The sequence below is a fragment of the Amphiura filiformis genome, chromosome 2, assembly GCF_039555335.1.
Source record: "Amphiura filiformis chromosome 2, Afil_fr2py, whole genome shotgun sequence".
NCBI classification, from domain to species: Eukaryota; Metazoa; Echinodermata; class Ophiuroidea; order Amphilepidida; family Amphiuridae; genus Amphiura; species Amphiura filiformis.
Window position 1 is genome coordinate 96,278,462 of NC_092629.1, and position 14,556 is coordinate 96,293,017.

The 14,556-nt window shown below is 36.4% G+C and overlaps 1 long non-coding RNA gene across 1 annotated transcript in view; it reads left to right on the top strand.

Annotated features, from left to right (window-relative positions):
- Positions 1 to 570: 570 nt before the first annotated feature.
- The window catches only part of LOC140146879 (uncharacterized), a 48,219-nt gene continuing 34,233 nt past the window's right edge, over positions 571 to 14,556 (top strand). Inside the window, exon 1 of the long non-coding RNA XR_011858332.1 lies at positions 571 to 996. This is a non-coding gene — a long non-coding RNA (uncharacterized lncRNA). The remainder of the gene's footprint in view (positions 997 to 14,556) is intronic.

A 14,556-nucleotide genomic window follows, 5' to 3' on the forward strand; every position in this document is an offset into this window, starting at 1 on the left:
CCTTGGAAGTGACTAGAATATTAATAGCAGTGGACACCTCCATGGATCATTATCTTGCATTGAAAGTGACCAGGACATTAGTAGCAGTGGGCACCACTCTGGATCGATCATTATCTTGCCTTGAAACTGACCAAGATATTAATAGCAGTGGGCACTATCATTAATCACTATCTTGCCTTGAAAGTTACCAAGATGGGCACCACCATGGATCACTATCTTGCCTTGATAGTGACAATGATAATAGCAGTGGACAACTCCATTGATCATTATCTTGCGGTGAAAGTGACTAGGTCGGGCTCCACAATTGGTTATTATCTTGCCTTGAAGTGACTAGGATAATAGCAGTGGGCACCACCATAGACCATTATCTTGCCTTGAAAGTGACCAGAATAATAGAAGTGGGCACAACCGTGGATTAGTATCTTGCCTTGAAAGTGACCAGGATGGGCCCCGCCATGGATCATTGTCAGTGCCTAGAAAGTGACCAGAAGATTAAAAGCACTGAACACCACCATAGACCATTATCTTGCCTTGAAAGTGATAGGATATTAAGGATATAGCAGTGATGGGTCCTATAATGGATCATTGTCTGTGCCTTGAAAGTGACCAGGATATTAATAGCACTGAGCACCACCATGGGCCATTGTCTTGCCTTGAAAGTGCCCAGGATATAGCAGTGGATACCACCATGGGCCATTGTCTTGCCTTGAAAGTGACCTGGATATAGCAGTGGATACCGCCATGGATCACTATCTTGCCTTGAAAGTTACCAGGATAATAGTAGTATGTGATCACTGCCATTGTCTTGGCAAAGGGACCAGGATTATACCAGTGGACATCCCCTTGACTTTAGCAGTGGTCACTACCATAATGTTCTGCCTTCAATGGCATCTTTTTGGAGGTGCTCCAAGAGTATAACAATACAGTTTCACACATTACAGCCTTTGCATCGGCACATTGGGATAAGATAAGACCAACAAACAAACAGCAGAATAAGTGAGTATGAATATATTTACACTACTTTTACTTCGCCACATTTAAACTTCATAAATAAGATGAAAGAAACACACCATTATACTGTGTTTTTTATACTGTACATACATTCATTAATGTTCACTTTATGTCAACTAAGTTTATAATAAGTAAATAAATATTTTTTAAATAAATAAATAAGTAAATATTTTTTTCATAACATCATTAATTACATTATTAGGTATACAAATATTGAAGCCCCACCTCTCATTACTCATAGTCCAGTTTCCCTACGAAAAACTAATCACTCCAATTATCCCCTATTGCTGTCAGCAGGGTGTGAACATAAAAGTGTATCAACAGGTTCTTGATATTAATAACATTATTACATTGTATTGTTCTATCAGTTGGTTCATCTTCTGTGGGTTATCATTTTGGTAAGGCTTGGTAATATATAGGTGGGAGTAAAATTGGCTAAAGGGGGTAACTAAATACTAGTATAAATTGAGATTGGTTTGTATCCCTTTTGGCAGCAAAATTCAACCAGTACTAATTTACTACATAATTTCAATGGAGTCATCCATTCAGGCAAACCTAATTAAAAGCCACAGTCCCTGTGTGGAAGATTAACCGTATGTTTTCCATAGGGGGCGAAGGGTGTATGGATTTGAAATATAAGACCACATGTCCAGGGATTAATGCTCACATCATCTTTACAGACATTTTGCAAGTTTGCAAGTCTTTAAACAAAATAAAAAGAAATTTGCATTAATTAACAAGTGACTAACTTTGGAATTCAGATTGTAAATTTGAAATCATGACAAATTATCCGTCTGATGATCGGTTTATCCAATGATCGTAAGTGAGGGTATTCCGTGAAACTTTAAGTAACGGTTGCCTTGCCAGAGGTCTATACTTTGAATTTGTTTCTATAGCTCACCTGTAATGGGTTTGAGCACTCTAAATTCCAAAGTTAGTCACTTGTAAAGTATACTTGTTATAATACGCCCCCACTATTTTTAGTGGTTGAGCACTCTCGACTACTTTTGGAGTAGAGATTGTTCTGGTTGGCTTTGTCATGTTTTCGACAACACAGAATGTATATACTTGTATAAACATTCCTGTAAATTTGAAATCATGACAAATTATCCGTCTGATGATCGGTTTATCCAATGATAGTAAGTGAGGGTATTCCGTGAAACTTTAAGTAACGGTTGCCTTGCCAGAGGTCTATACTTTGAATTTGTTTCTATAGCTCACCTGTAATGGGTTTGAGCACTCTAAATTCCAAAGTTAGTCACTTGTAAAGTATACTTGTTATAATACGCCCCCACTATTTTTTAGTGGTTGAGCACTCTCGACTACTTTTGGAGTAGAGACTGTTCTGGTTGGCTTTGTCATGTTTTCGACACCACAGAATGTATATACTTGTATAAACATTCCTGTAAATTTGAAATCATGACAAATTATTCGTCTGATGATCAGTTTATCCAATGATCGTAAGTGAGGGTATTCCATGAAACTTTAAGTAACGGTTGCCTTGCCAGAGGTCTATACTTTGAATTTGTTTCTATAGCTCACCCCTCGCATGCCAGGCACTGGGTCGGCGACACTTTTACACGCGTCTTGGGCTTCGCTGGGCAGCGAAACCGTGCCTATATATCACTTAGGGCGATTGCGTCATCACACCACGTGGGATGCATGCACGAACAGCGCATATATCAAGTAGTATTTTGTAGTACACTGTCCTGTTAGGGTGAAGTGAGATTGTTTCTGTGCAAAGGGGGAAATATCTGAACAGAATGATCACAGTGCCATATCTTGATAAATTAATCAAACAGTCAAAGGTCTATTGGGAACCAGTCTTATGTCGGAACAACTAATACATGAAACATGTAGGAGGCATTCCCTTTAAGGGATCTATTTATTCAAAAATGCATTCACAGTCCAAAATAGGTGAAAAGTAACAAGCTGAATTATATTAGGGGAAAATACACGATAATCATAAGTATTATGTAGTCAACCAAAGCTTTTACAATGTCCTTATCTGTCGCTTGTAAACCAGCAGGGGCAGATATAAAATAGATGATGTGGAAACATAAATATAGGAATTTATAATAATAAATTAATTATAATATAGTTATAATAGAGTTTTAAGCAAAACCGCTCTTTTGGTTTCTGATAAAGATCCGTTAAAAATTGGGCAGCAGCTTAGCAAAAATCTGGAAAGCTGTAACAAATGGCTCATTCATAATAAACTGTCTCTCCACATGGGTAAAACAGAACTCATTCTTTTTGGAACAAAACGTAATTGAAGAATTGGCCAAATTATACCATTGAGTGTGAAGGGCAAACAATTCATGCTACTCCCTCAGTTAAATACTTAGGTCTTACTATTGACCAGTGCTTGAATGGTGAAGAAATGGGTCTTGGTGTCATAAAAAAAAAGTAAATTCTAGACTCAAATTTCTTTACAGACAGGCAAAGTTTCTTGATCAAAATATCAAGAAAATTTTATGCTCTGCTCTTGTACTTTATTTATTTGATTATTCTATTTCTTCTTGGCATGCTGGAAACAAATAAGCAGATGAGTAAAAGCCTACAAATTGCTCAAAACAAAGTTATCAGATTCATTTTAAATAAGAATTGCATGTATCATATTACAGAAGATGATTTTAAAGATCTTAATTTCCTTAACATACAAAATAGGGCAAAACAACTCAGGTTGAACCATGTTTTTTTTTTTTTAATGAAGTTGGCCCAGACTATCTTAGTTCAAATTTTACCAGAGTTTCAAACGTGCACCAATACAGTACCAGAAACAGTGCTCAAAATTTTTGTGTTCCAAAATCCACTACCATCACTTCTGGCTCTTTTTATTATAATGCCATTCAGGATTGGGCCAACTTACCAAGTGCAATCAAATCAATTTCTGATAAACCAAGTTTCAAAAAGTCTGTAAAACTCATCTTTTTAACCAAATTTAGTTTCTAATGATTTTAATCATGTTTAAATACTTTTTTTTTTTTAATATTCACTTGTATATATAATTTATTTGTATGTTTTTGTTTTTATTTATGCCTTTTGCCCTTCTATGTATAAAGGACCCCTTCGGAAATAAGCCTTTGGGCTTAAAGGGCTATCCTGTGATATCTCCTTGCTTTGTTTTTTATGTGTATTATATGTCATTTATCTTAATGCATTTAATATCTATTTACCTTGTATTGTTGTATGTGCAATATGGAGATACCGAATAAAATCAAATCAAATCAAATCAAATCAAATATTAGGCAAAACATTTACAATAATGCTATATCTGGCGAACAATAACCCATTTTACACAAAGCAGTTTTAGTCATAATTCAAGGGTTGGTACAATTTGTGACCCTACTTCTCATACCCGACTTTTCATACCCCACCTGACCGGACTTATGTTTTAAGTTTTGTTAGATAGTCGCAGTGTATTCCGTTGGTAATCAGATATCAAGCAAATACCATAAAAATTTCCTTAATACATGTATTATTGATAAAAGACGGCGTTTTCAATCATTTTCTTATTTCAAATTTGAAAGCCTCGTTCCGCGATATTCAGGTACAAAATTGGAATTAGCATTGATGAGTTTTGAGCCCTGTGAATACTAACTGACCGGACTAAGGGATTGTTCAGAAATACTTTTGTGGAGGCCGCTGGGCAAAATGAAGGGGTCAAAAAAGTTTTTAAGTCTCCAAAAAGGGGCGTCAAAGAAGTTTTTGCTCCTTATAGAGGGGGTCAAAAAAGTTTTTAACAAGAAAATGCAAAAGGAACAACAACTCCTGAGAAGTTTGAGGTAACTAAGATCGCAATTCAGGAATGTATCAGTGACATTTTATGTTGGATGGACAGCAATAAGCTAATGCTAAACACAGATAAGACCGAGGTTATGATTGTGGGCACCACTTCGCGTGTTAAGCAGGTTGCTAGTAATTCCATCACAATTTTGAATTCTGATATCAAAATACAGGAGTCTGTTAAGTACCTTGGGGTGAGATTGGATCAAACGTTATCCATGTCCAGTCACATCAGTGAAGTTTGCCGTTCATCATTTTTGTCTTTAAGACGTATTGGGTGTATTCGGCCTTATCTGTCTGATAAAGCTACTTCATGTCTTGTCAATTCAATTATTACATCACGTCTTGACTTCCTCGTCGTAACTCGTCCTTGACTGGTATCACCACTGACCAACTTAACAGACTTCAAAGAATACAAAATTGCGCGGCCCGTTTAATCATGAAGAAAAGGAAGTATGAGCATATCACCCCCGTCATATATGAGCTTCACTGGCTGCCATTAGAATTTCGGATTCAGTATAAGTTAGCTGTTCTTGCTTTTCGGCACTTTGAAGATACTTTACCAACTTATCTGTCTGCTACGCTCTGCACGTACAAACCAGCTCGATCACTTCGATCTTCTACTGAAAGATTATTGAAATCTCCCCGTGTAAATCTAAAATCGGCTGGTGAACGCTCCTTTCATTTCGCTGCCCGGCTGTTTGGAACTCGCTTCCAAACAGCCTCCGTAACGCACATTCGCTTACGCAGTTCAAAAAGCAACTTAAAACTCATCTTTTTCTTCGTGCTTTTCCGGATTCACATATGTAACTTGTTTGTCTTTATTGTTTGTGCGCCTTGAGTTCTTTTTGAAGATTGCGCGCCTACTAAGAACCCTCCATTATTATTATTATTAACATACAACATTTTTCCGCGCTATGCTCGCCCATTTTTCCGATAGGCCTAAAGTCTTTTTGGAAGCTCAAAGACTTTACATGTATTGTACAGTCTCTATAAGAAAAGAGAATATATATTTATCTCGCTGATGATACCGGGTCAAAATGATGCAACCGACAAAGTTGTTTTCCGTTTTTGCCCCGAAATTTATATTTTCCTATTGCAAGAAAGCCGTCTACGCCCCTGATAACAATACAAGTCACCCTAAACTTGCATGTTTCAGTGTAGGAAATAGGCCTATATAAATAAATAAATGTGTAAACATTAAACATGACTTGTAATAATATTGGGATTGAGTTCGGTACTAGTGACTGCACAAATCATAAGTTGTTTTTTAAATTCTTGGAAAGGGTGGATCAAAAAAGGTCTTGTATGTCTAAAGATGGGGTCAAAAAAGTTTCAGGTTTTCAGGCGCCCGCTCTGGCGGTGGGAGTGTCAAAGAAGTTTTGACTCCAAAAATTCCCAAGCCGGTGCCCTGCCCCCACCAAAGTATTTCTGAACACTCCCTAAGCCTGGATATAAAGTTTGCTCAAGCAAATCAATAAGTGTTTGCTTATTATCACAATGCATTGACCAATTACCAGGAGAAACAAATAAATAACTGGTTATACCTTATTATGCTAACTTGATAGAACTCGCTTGGAGCAACTGAGCGGTACGTTGTAGTCAATGCTCAATAAATCCCAAATGTTGGTAGCACTAGCAGTGAGAGTGCTAAAAACTACATGCAATGACATTAAAGTTCATAATGTCACCATGCGTAGATCTTAATGCGACAGACAGATTTACTTCCTCACGAAAAGGTAACTTATGAACGACTAGTTTGGAGATTATGGCTGCGAACGAGGAAGAACAAGGTTTATAAATAATATTTTCTAAAACATAATTTTTCACCAATTACACTGATTTAGCCTTTTCAATTTGGTAAACTTCATTTACACTTTATTTAGTATTCACTGAAATATCTAAACAGATTTATCATAGCAATAAAAAGTCGGGTCAGGTGGGGTATGGAAAGTCGGGTATGAGAAGTAGGGTCACAAATTGTACCGACCCTAATTGAAGCCTGTATCCACCTGAAGCCACATGGTGTCTGTTACTGCTCCAGTTACAGTAGCACGCAGCACGGTGCTGTGCACAAATTACTGGTAGTGTATGTCAGACAATGGCAGTGACAGATTCTCTAGCTATTAGCGTGGGTTAAGGATTAAGCTAGAGATATGGTAGGGAGGTCCGTCTTTCTTGCGCGCACAGAGACTAAATGGTATGTGACCAAGAAATAAACAGGTCGCACGGTGATCCAGAAGGGTCATAACAGTGTTTGGAAAAAACACAGAAAAAAAAATTATAAACCAATGTAAAATTCAAAAGCGGCATGCAAAATTTACTAAACACGTAAACCAATGAGATTTTTCAAAGTGGCATGGAAACCTACTCTACACGTAAAACAAGACTTTTAGGATATTTTCCCCTAGCTCAGGCTAGCTGTCTTGATTTTTTTTCTGTGACTCTGATTTTTTTTCTGGGAACCACAGTGCCAGGATACTGTAGATTTTGTAGCCCTGCAAACATATTAAGTCAGATGAGATTGTTTCTTTGCGAAAGGAGAAGTATCTGAACAAAATGATCACAATGCCATATCTTGATAAAAATATATATCAAACAGTCAGAAGTCTATTGGAAACCAGTCTTATGGTGGAACAACATGATACATGTAGGAGCCATTCCCTTTAAGGGATATTTTTTATTGAAAGATGCTTTCATATTCCAAAATAGGTGAAAAGTAACAAGCTGAATGTACTCTACTCAAAATAATAGGAAAAACGCATGTTAATCACAAGTGCAAATCCATGTAGTCAACAAAAGGTTTTACAATCTCCTCATCTGTCACTTGTAAACCAGCAGGGGCAGATATAAGCTGGATGATGTGGAAACATAAATATAGGAATTTATTATAATAAATTAATTATACTAGAATTTAGGCTGAAGCCACATACTGCCCCAGTTCACTAAATTCCCTGCCTTGGCAATCATCTAAGCATCAAAATCATGTGTTGTATGGTATATATGGGCTATAATATCACTATAAAGCTATCTTCAGTAGATAGTACATTAGCAGTTATTCAACCCTATTTTAGTCTTGATTCAAGCCTGTATTCACATGAAGTCACATGCTGCCACAGTTCACTAAATTCCCTGCCTTGGCAATCATCTAAGCATCAAAATCATGTGGTGTATGGTCTATGGGCTATGATATCACTATAAAGCTATCTTCAGTAGATAGTACATTAGCAGTTATTCAACCCTATTTTAGTCTTGATTCAAGCCTGTATTCACCTGAAGTCACATGCTGTATGTTACTGCCCCAGTTGCAGTAGCATGCAGCGTGGTGCTGTGCACAAATTACTGGTAGTGAGTGTCAGACAATGACAGTGACATATTCTCTAGCTATTAGTGTGAGTTAAAGATAGCTAGAGATATGTTAGGAAGTCTTTTTTGCTTGATCAGAGACTAAATGGTATGTGACCAAGAAATAAACAGGCGGCACGGGGATCCTGAAGGGTCATAACAGTCTATGGAAAAACACACAGAAAAAACAAACAATATATAAAGCAATGGAAATTCAAAAGCGGCATGAAAAAATTACTATACACGTAAAGCAATGGGATTTTGCAAATTGGCAAGAAAACCTACTCTACACCTAAACCAATGGGAGTTAGCAAAGTGGCAAGAAAACTTACTCTAAACGTAAACCAATGGCATTTTGCAAAGTGGCAAGAAAACTTATTCTAAACGTAAACCAATGGGATTTTGCAAAATGCCATGAAAACTTACTCTACACGTAAACCAATGGGATTTTGCAAAGTGGCAAGAAAATTTACTCTACACGTTAACCAATGGGAATTTGCAAAATGCCATGAAAACTTACTCTGCATGTAAACCAATGGGATTTTGCAAAGTGGAAAGAAAACTTACTCTACACGTTAACCAATGGGAATTTGCAAAGTGACATGAAAACTATTACTCTACACGTAAACCAATGGGATTTTGCAAAATGACATGAACACTTTTGTTTACAAGTTTTCAATTTGTACTTTCACACGCTATATATATACAGATTCGTCCCATACTTTTCATGTAAAAATGTCAATTTGTTCCTATCAAAAATGCAGTCAAAAGTTAAAATTTAAACGCTACATTCACTGGAATTGCAATATTAATTTGTATCCTTTGGTCCCTCTCTAACTAAATAATTCTAGCATGTATACCCAGAAATCTTTGAGACCCCCCCCCCGGCCCTTAGGGCAAAGAACACACTCTGATACGAGCTTGTCAGCACTAATCGGATAGCAGGAGTGACAAGAACTGATACGCAATCTGACAGTATAATTCTATCTTCAGTAGATAGTAACATGATTTTACATACGATACCTTCAGTAGAGAGCAACATTGGCACAGTGTGACAAAAGTCAAAAGTTAAACGCTACATTCACTGAAAATGCTATATTAATTTGCATCCTGGGGTCCCTCTCCAACTAAATAATTTCGAAATTATATATTTTTATATAAACTGTTTTGAATTAAATATAGCCTTTGAAAATAAAAGATTTATGTACAACTGTGTCCTTTTACCGTCGTATGCATGCCTATATGATTCATGAAATAAAGAATGAATAGACAGAAACGCAATCAAACAAACAAGCAAACAAAAAGGAAAAAATGTACAAACCACGCATTTGTTGAAGAGCTTCCTAATATTTTCACATAGCATAGACCAATGTATCAATATTTGAAATCTGGCTTTGTAATATAACCAAAAGATAAAAAGCAATCACCGGGCGCCCAGTATTAAATTCAACAAGAAACAATAAAACATGGAACTATCTAATAGCAAACAAACGCAATAAATAAAAAGGACCCATGAAAAGAAAATGTTCAAAAACTTGAGGTCAAATTTGGACGATGATTGGTATATGTGGGTGAACGATATTAGTAGCTTTTTAACGAGATGATAATATTGATGAGCCATGTGATTAAAGTTTTGTTTACGCTGATACATGCCCTTATTGTCCCTATGCACAAAAGAGTTAGACCGCGTCTAAAGTTAGACCTGGTCTAAGTGGAATTTAGTCCCAGGAGAAAGGACATTTTCCTTTACATTTACTTAAGTTATTTTGTATTATTTTTGGACTTTGTATTTAAATCTTTAGAATTTGCTTGCTACTCTTGGAAGGAAATAAGTGCAAAGGACTGTTCCTGATGGAACTAAATTCCACTTAGACCAGCTCTAACTTTAGACCCGGTCTAACTCTTTTGTGCATACGGACCATATGAGTTTACACGATACAGCTATGACTGGGCGGTAGTAAATGCGCAATTTGTCACATTTATTATAATAAAATAAAAATAGAATTTTAGGGAATTTAGGCAAAGCATCTTACAATAATGCTAATTATTTGTAGACAGAAAGTTGACGAAACACACATACTTTAACTGGATCTCTAAAGATGCACTCCCGTGAAATATATACAATACTGCTTTAACAATAACTCATTTTACACAAAGCAGTTATTAAACCCTATTTTAGTCATAATTCGAGCCCGTATCCACCTGAAGCCACATGCTGTATGTTACTGCCCCAGTTACAGTAGCATGCAGCATGGTGCTGTGCACAAATTACTGGTAGTGTGTGTCAGACAATGGCAGGGACAGATTCTCCAGCTACGGGCGTGGGTTAAAGATAGCTAAAGATACGGTAGGGAGGTCCATCTTTCTTGCATGATCACTAAATGGTATATGACTAAGAAATAAACAGGTCATCACATCGTAATTCCAGGATTCCGGTTTGTATTGAATAGGCACTAGCGCACTGCCAGCCGGAGTGTTCGGTCAAATTGTTCAAATGAGCTCTCAAATGCACTTTATGTTCTACACAACATAGTAGCACATATAAATCTGTTTCCTGACCAACGATGTCCAATTAATGAAGTGATGAATACTTTGAAATGGGTTAAACTTTTAAGTTTAACCCATTTCAAAATCATTAAAATGATTGAATAATCACATATTAACTCTCATCGGCCCACTTTCGTGCACTTAGTTCATTCAAAAGATACCAGAAAACGTTTTAAAACGTTTCCATGACATTTATATAACCGGACATTTAATCTAAACCAAAACCCAAAATATAACATGTTTAAATTGTTTGGTTTTTTTCAACCCCATCCCCCATTTCAAAAAAGAAATCCACGCCACTGGTTTGATGTGCTCTCAGATCCCACAAAAGTATATGAAAACGTCGCTATTCGAGCCCTTAAGACTTATACAAAGTTGAAAATATCCACATCTCACTATTGTAAGACATTTTTGTGTTTGCTGGCCTCATCATTGTTTATCATCGTATTGCATTGTTTTACTATCATATATGGCAAAAAAGGGAAGACAGTATAAAACTGACAAAAGGACCGACCCTGAGTTTCAAGGGCAATGCAATGTTTTACGCCTAAGCAATAACAAAATCTGACATAAGCTATCTTCAGTAGCAACATTGACATGATCTGACATAGGCTTTCTCCAGTAGACAGCAACGGTAACACAATCTGACATAATCTGACATAAGATATCTTCAGTAGGTAGATACATTAATATGATCTAATATAAGCTATCTTAAGTAGAAAGGAGAATTTTCATGATTTGACATAAGCTATCTATGCTATCTTCAGTAGATAGGAACATTATCATAATTTGACAAGCTATCTTCAGTAGATAGCAAATTTAACATGTACATGATCTGACTAAAGGTATCTTCAGTAGATAGGAAAACTGCCCATATAAGCTATCTTCAGTAGATAGCACCATCAACATGATCTGACATGAGATATCTTCAGCAGATAGCATAGCAACATTGATCGAGCCTGACATAAGAATCTTCAGTAGATTGCAACATTAATATGGTCTGATATAAGCTATTTTCAGAACATTATCATGATTTGACATAAGCTATCTTCAGTAGATAGTAAAATTAACATGATCTGACATAAGCTGAATTTTCGGACCTTATGTTTGTCTGTCTATTGCATTCATAGAAATTGATTATGCCTTGTATTTATTAATTCATACTTTTCTAGCATTACATCAATGTTAATAACATTTGCAGCTTCATTCATTACTAGTTTATACCTTTCTTTTCTTTTATCTGATATTTGCTGCAACATTAAACATTATTTGTCTTTTTTATCAAGTATACTATCATAATCATGTAACCATATTTAAAGTTCTGTATATTGCATTAATGCTATAGACTTGTTCCGTAACAACTAAATGGGTGCAACAACTATACACACTTTGCATTTCTGTGTCATCCACACCACATTATTAAAGTATTATTTTGTAATATTAATATTAGTATGATCTCATTTGTATGTTAATTACATTGCATTGCATTTTGTATATTGACACTAATTTATTACAAATGCTGTCTCTGTATTATATTATTCACTTGTGCCAATGTATGTCGAGATGACATAAACTGAACTGAACTGAGCTATGGACAAAAATATGAATCAAATACTGGACTCACCAACGATTTTTTCAGTAACGTTGCGACCCGTTCACCGGGTCTTCATCAGACTGCGCAGAGACTTGACTGATGGTTTGGTCACGTGATGGTAATCGGCGAGGAATTACCGTATTCATTCCAATAAGCGCCCATGCCCCATTAAGTGCCCACCCAGGGTATTTTCAAGCTGCTAAGGGTACCTTTAATCACAGCAGGAAAAAGTGGGCAATACGGGAAGCTCATTGCCAGAAAATTTTTGGTTTTTGACCAAAAAAATAAAGAAATACATAAGGGAAATATGTCATACTGGAGGGAAATTTGGTAAAACTGGAGGGAAATTCTGGATTGCTTGCAGGGAAAAAAACATTTTTTCAGCCTGGGCGGGGGGGCATTAATGTTGAAGTGACAGATAGACGTTGATACAGTGAAATAGCTGGAGGACTACAAGTCCTGTGTAAACTTGCAATACATTTTCTGCATCAGATCTACTGGAATGTCTCAGGACCCTTTTATAACCTACATCAATTTGTCTCTAATAAATGCCCCTTACGAGAAAATTAGGTAAACCAGGTAAAAAATAAGCGCCCAGGCAACATGACTTTGTTAAGCGCCCTGGGCGCTTATTGGAATGAATACGGTAGTTTCCTTGTCGAAGATTATGATGTCGTCGGCATTGAATTGGTGGTTTGAGAGGGGAGTGAAAGAATCCATCCGGGAAAGAGCTGAGCAGCCAGTACTCAACAAGAAGGGGGGCCCCCGTTTCCTGCTATCGCACGCCTGGGACCCCACCGTGAAACTACTTCCTCGCCGATTACCATCACGTGACCAAACCATCAGTCAAGTCTCCATGCGCAGTCTGATGAAGACCCGGTGAACGGGTCGCAACGTTACTGAAAAAATCGTTTGTGAGTCCAGTATTTGATTCATATTTTTGTCTATTTTATACTACTGGATGACTCAAAACATTCACAATCTTGAACTGAGCTATCTTACATAGATATGAACATTAAACACTAAAAGGTATCATCAGTAGATAGCAACATTAACACAGTCTGATATAAGAATCTTCAGTAGATAGTCAAATTAATATGGTCTGATAGAAGCTAAGTTTTTAACAAACATTGTGTTTGCATTGGCCAAGTCCTTTAATTTGTTGGACTTCTATGATTTTTTGAGGCTTTGGGAATTCAAATGGCAAGTTGATTTTGTCCTTAGTTTGCCATTTGATACTCTATTTACAGAACTTCTTGTTTTTAGCCATTTTATTAGAAAACGTGAAAGGAAACCTTAGTCTATTGTTGGTGCTGAAAGTATGGAAAAAAGGTGTCAGGAGTGTAACATTGCTTGTTAGGATAATTATCAGGAACTTAAACTAAAGAAGGTTTACGTAAACCTAAGTAGACACTTTTAAAGTGTACTTGTTTGCAAGTTTAGCATTTTTACGTAATGTCAACTACAGGAGAGTACTTGTGCATGATCTGTTCAGGAAACATTTGTAGTTCAACTGAACATACCATTTTGTGCAGTGTTAACATTAAGCTATTCAGTGTGGATGTTCAGATATTGGGTGAAATCATCGTTAGGTAACACTGCTACATAGTATTTTCCACTTAGATTGTACTTTTTTGGGCATAATTTGTGCTTTTATCATGTTTACAAGAGTTTAAATAACAAAATCCTATTAATGTATATAGTGTCTTATAACCTGTCAGGAGTGTAAAATTACATTAGGATTGAGCTCACAATCTGTTGATAAAAACATACATGTAGTGCATATATACGAAGTAAATTCATCATAATGTTTTAGGTAAATATATTTTATATTTACCACAAGGAAAACCTAAATACCACATGATATACTTGTACACTTCAATGTACAATTGGACCATTATTGCACACATAATAGCATTTTAATAACCTGAGCATGTTCTGTCCAGATGGCATGTTAATCTGGTCAACTAATCATGCTTGCTGAAACTACAACAGCTACCTTTGACATATCGAATGGAAAGTTACTCATTTAATTCTTGTAAAACCTGATGTAACAATGCAGGAGTGTAACATTATAATGTCAGGAGTGTAACATTATCATGTCAGGACTGTAACATCATGTCAGGAGTGTAACATTATCATGTCAGGAGTGTAACATTATCATGTCAGGAGTGTAACATTATCATGTCAGGAGTGTAACATTATCATGTCAGGAGTGTAACATTATCATGCCAGGAGTGTAACATTATCATGTCAGGAGTGTAACATTA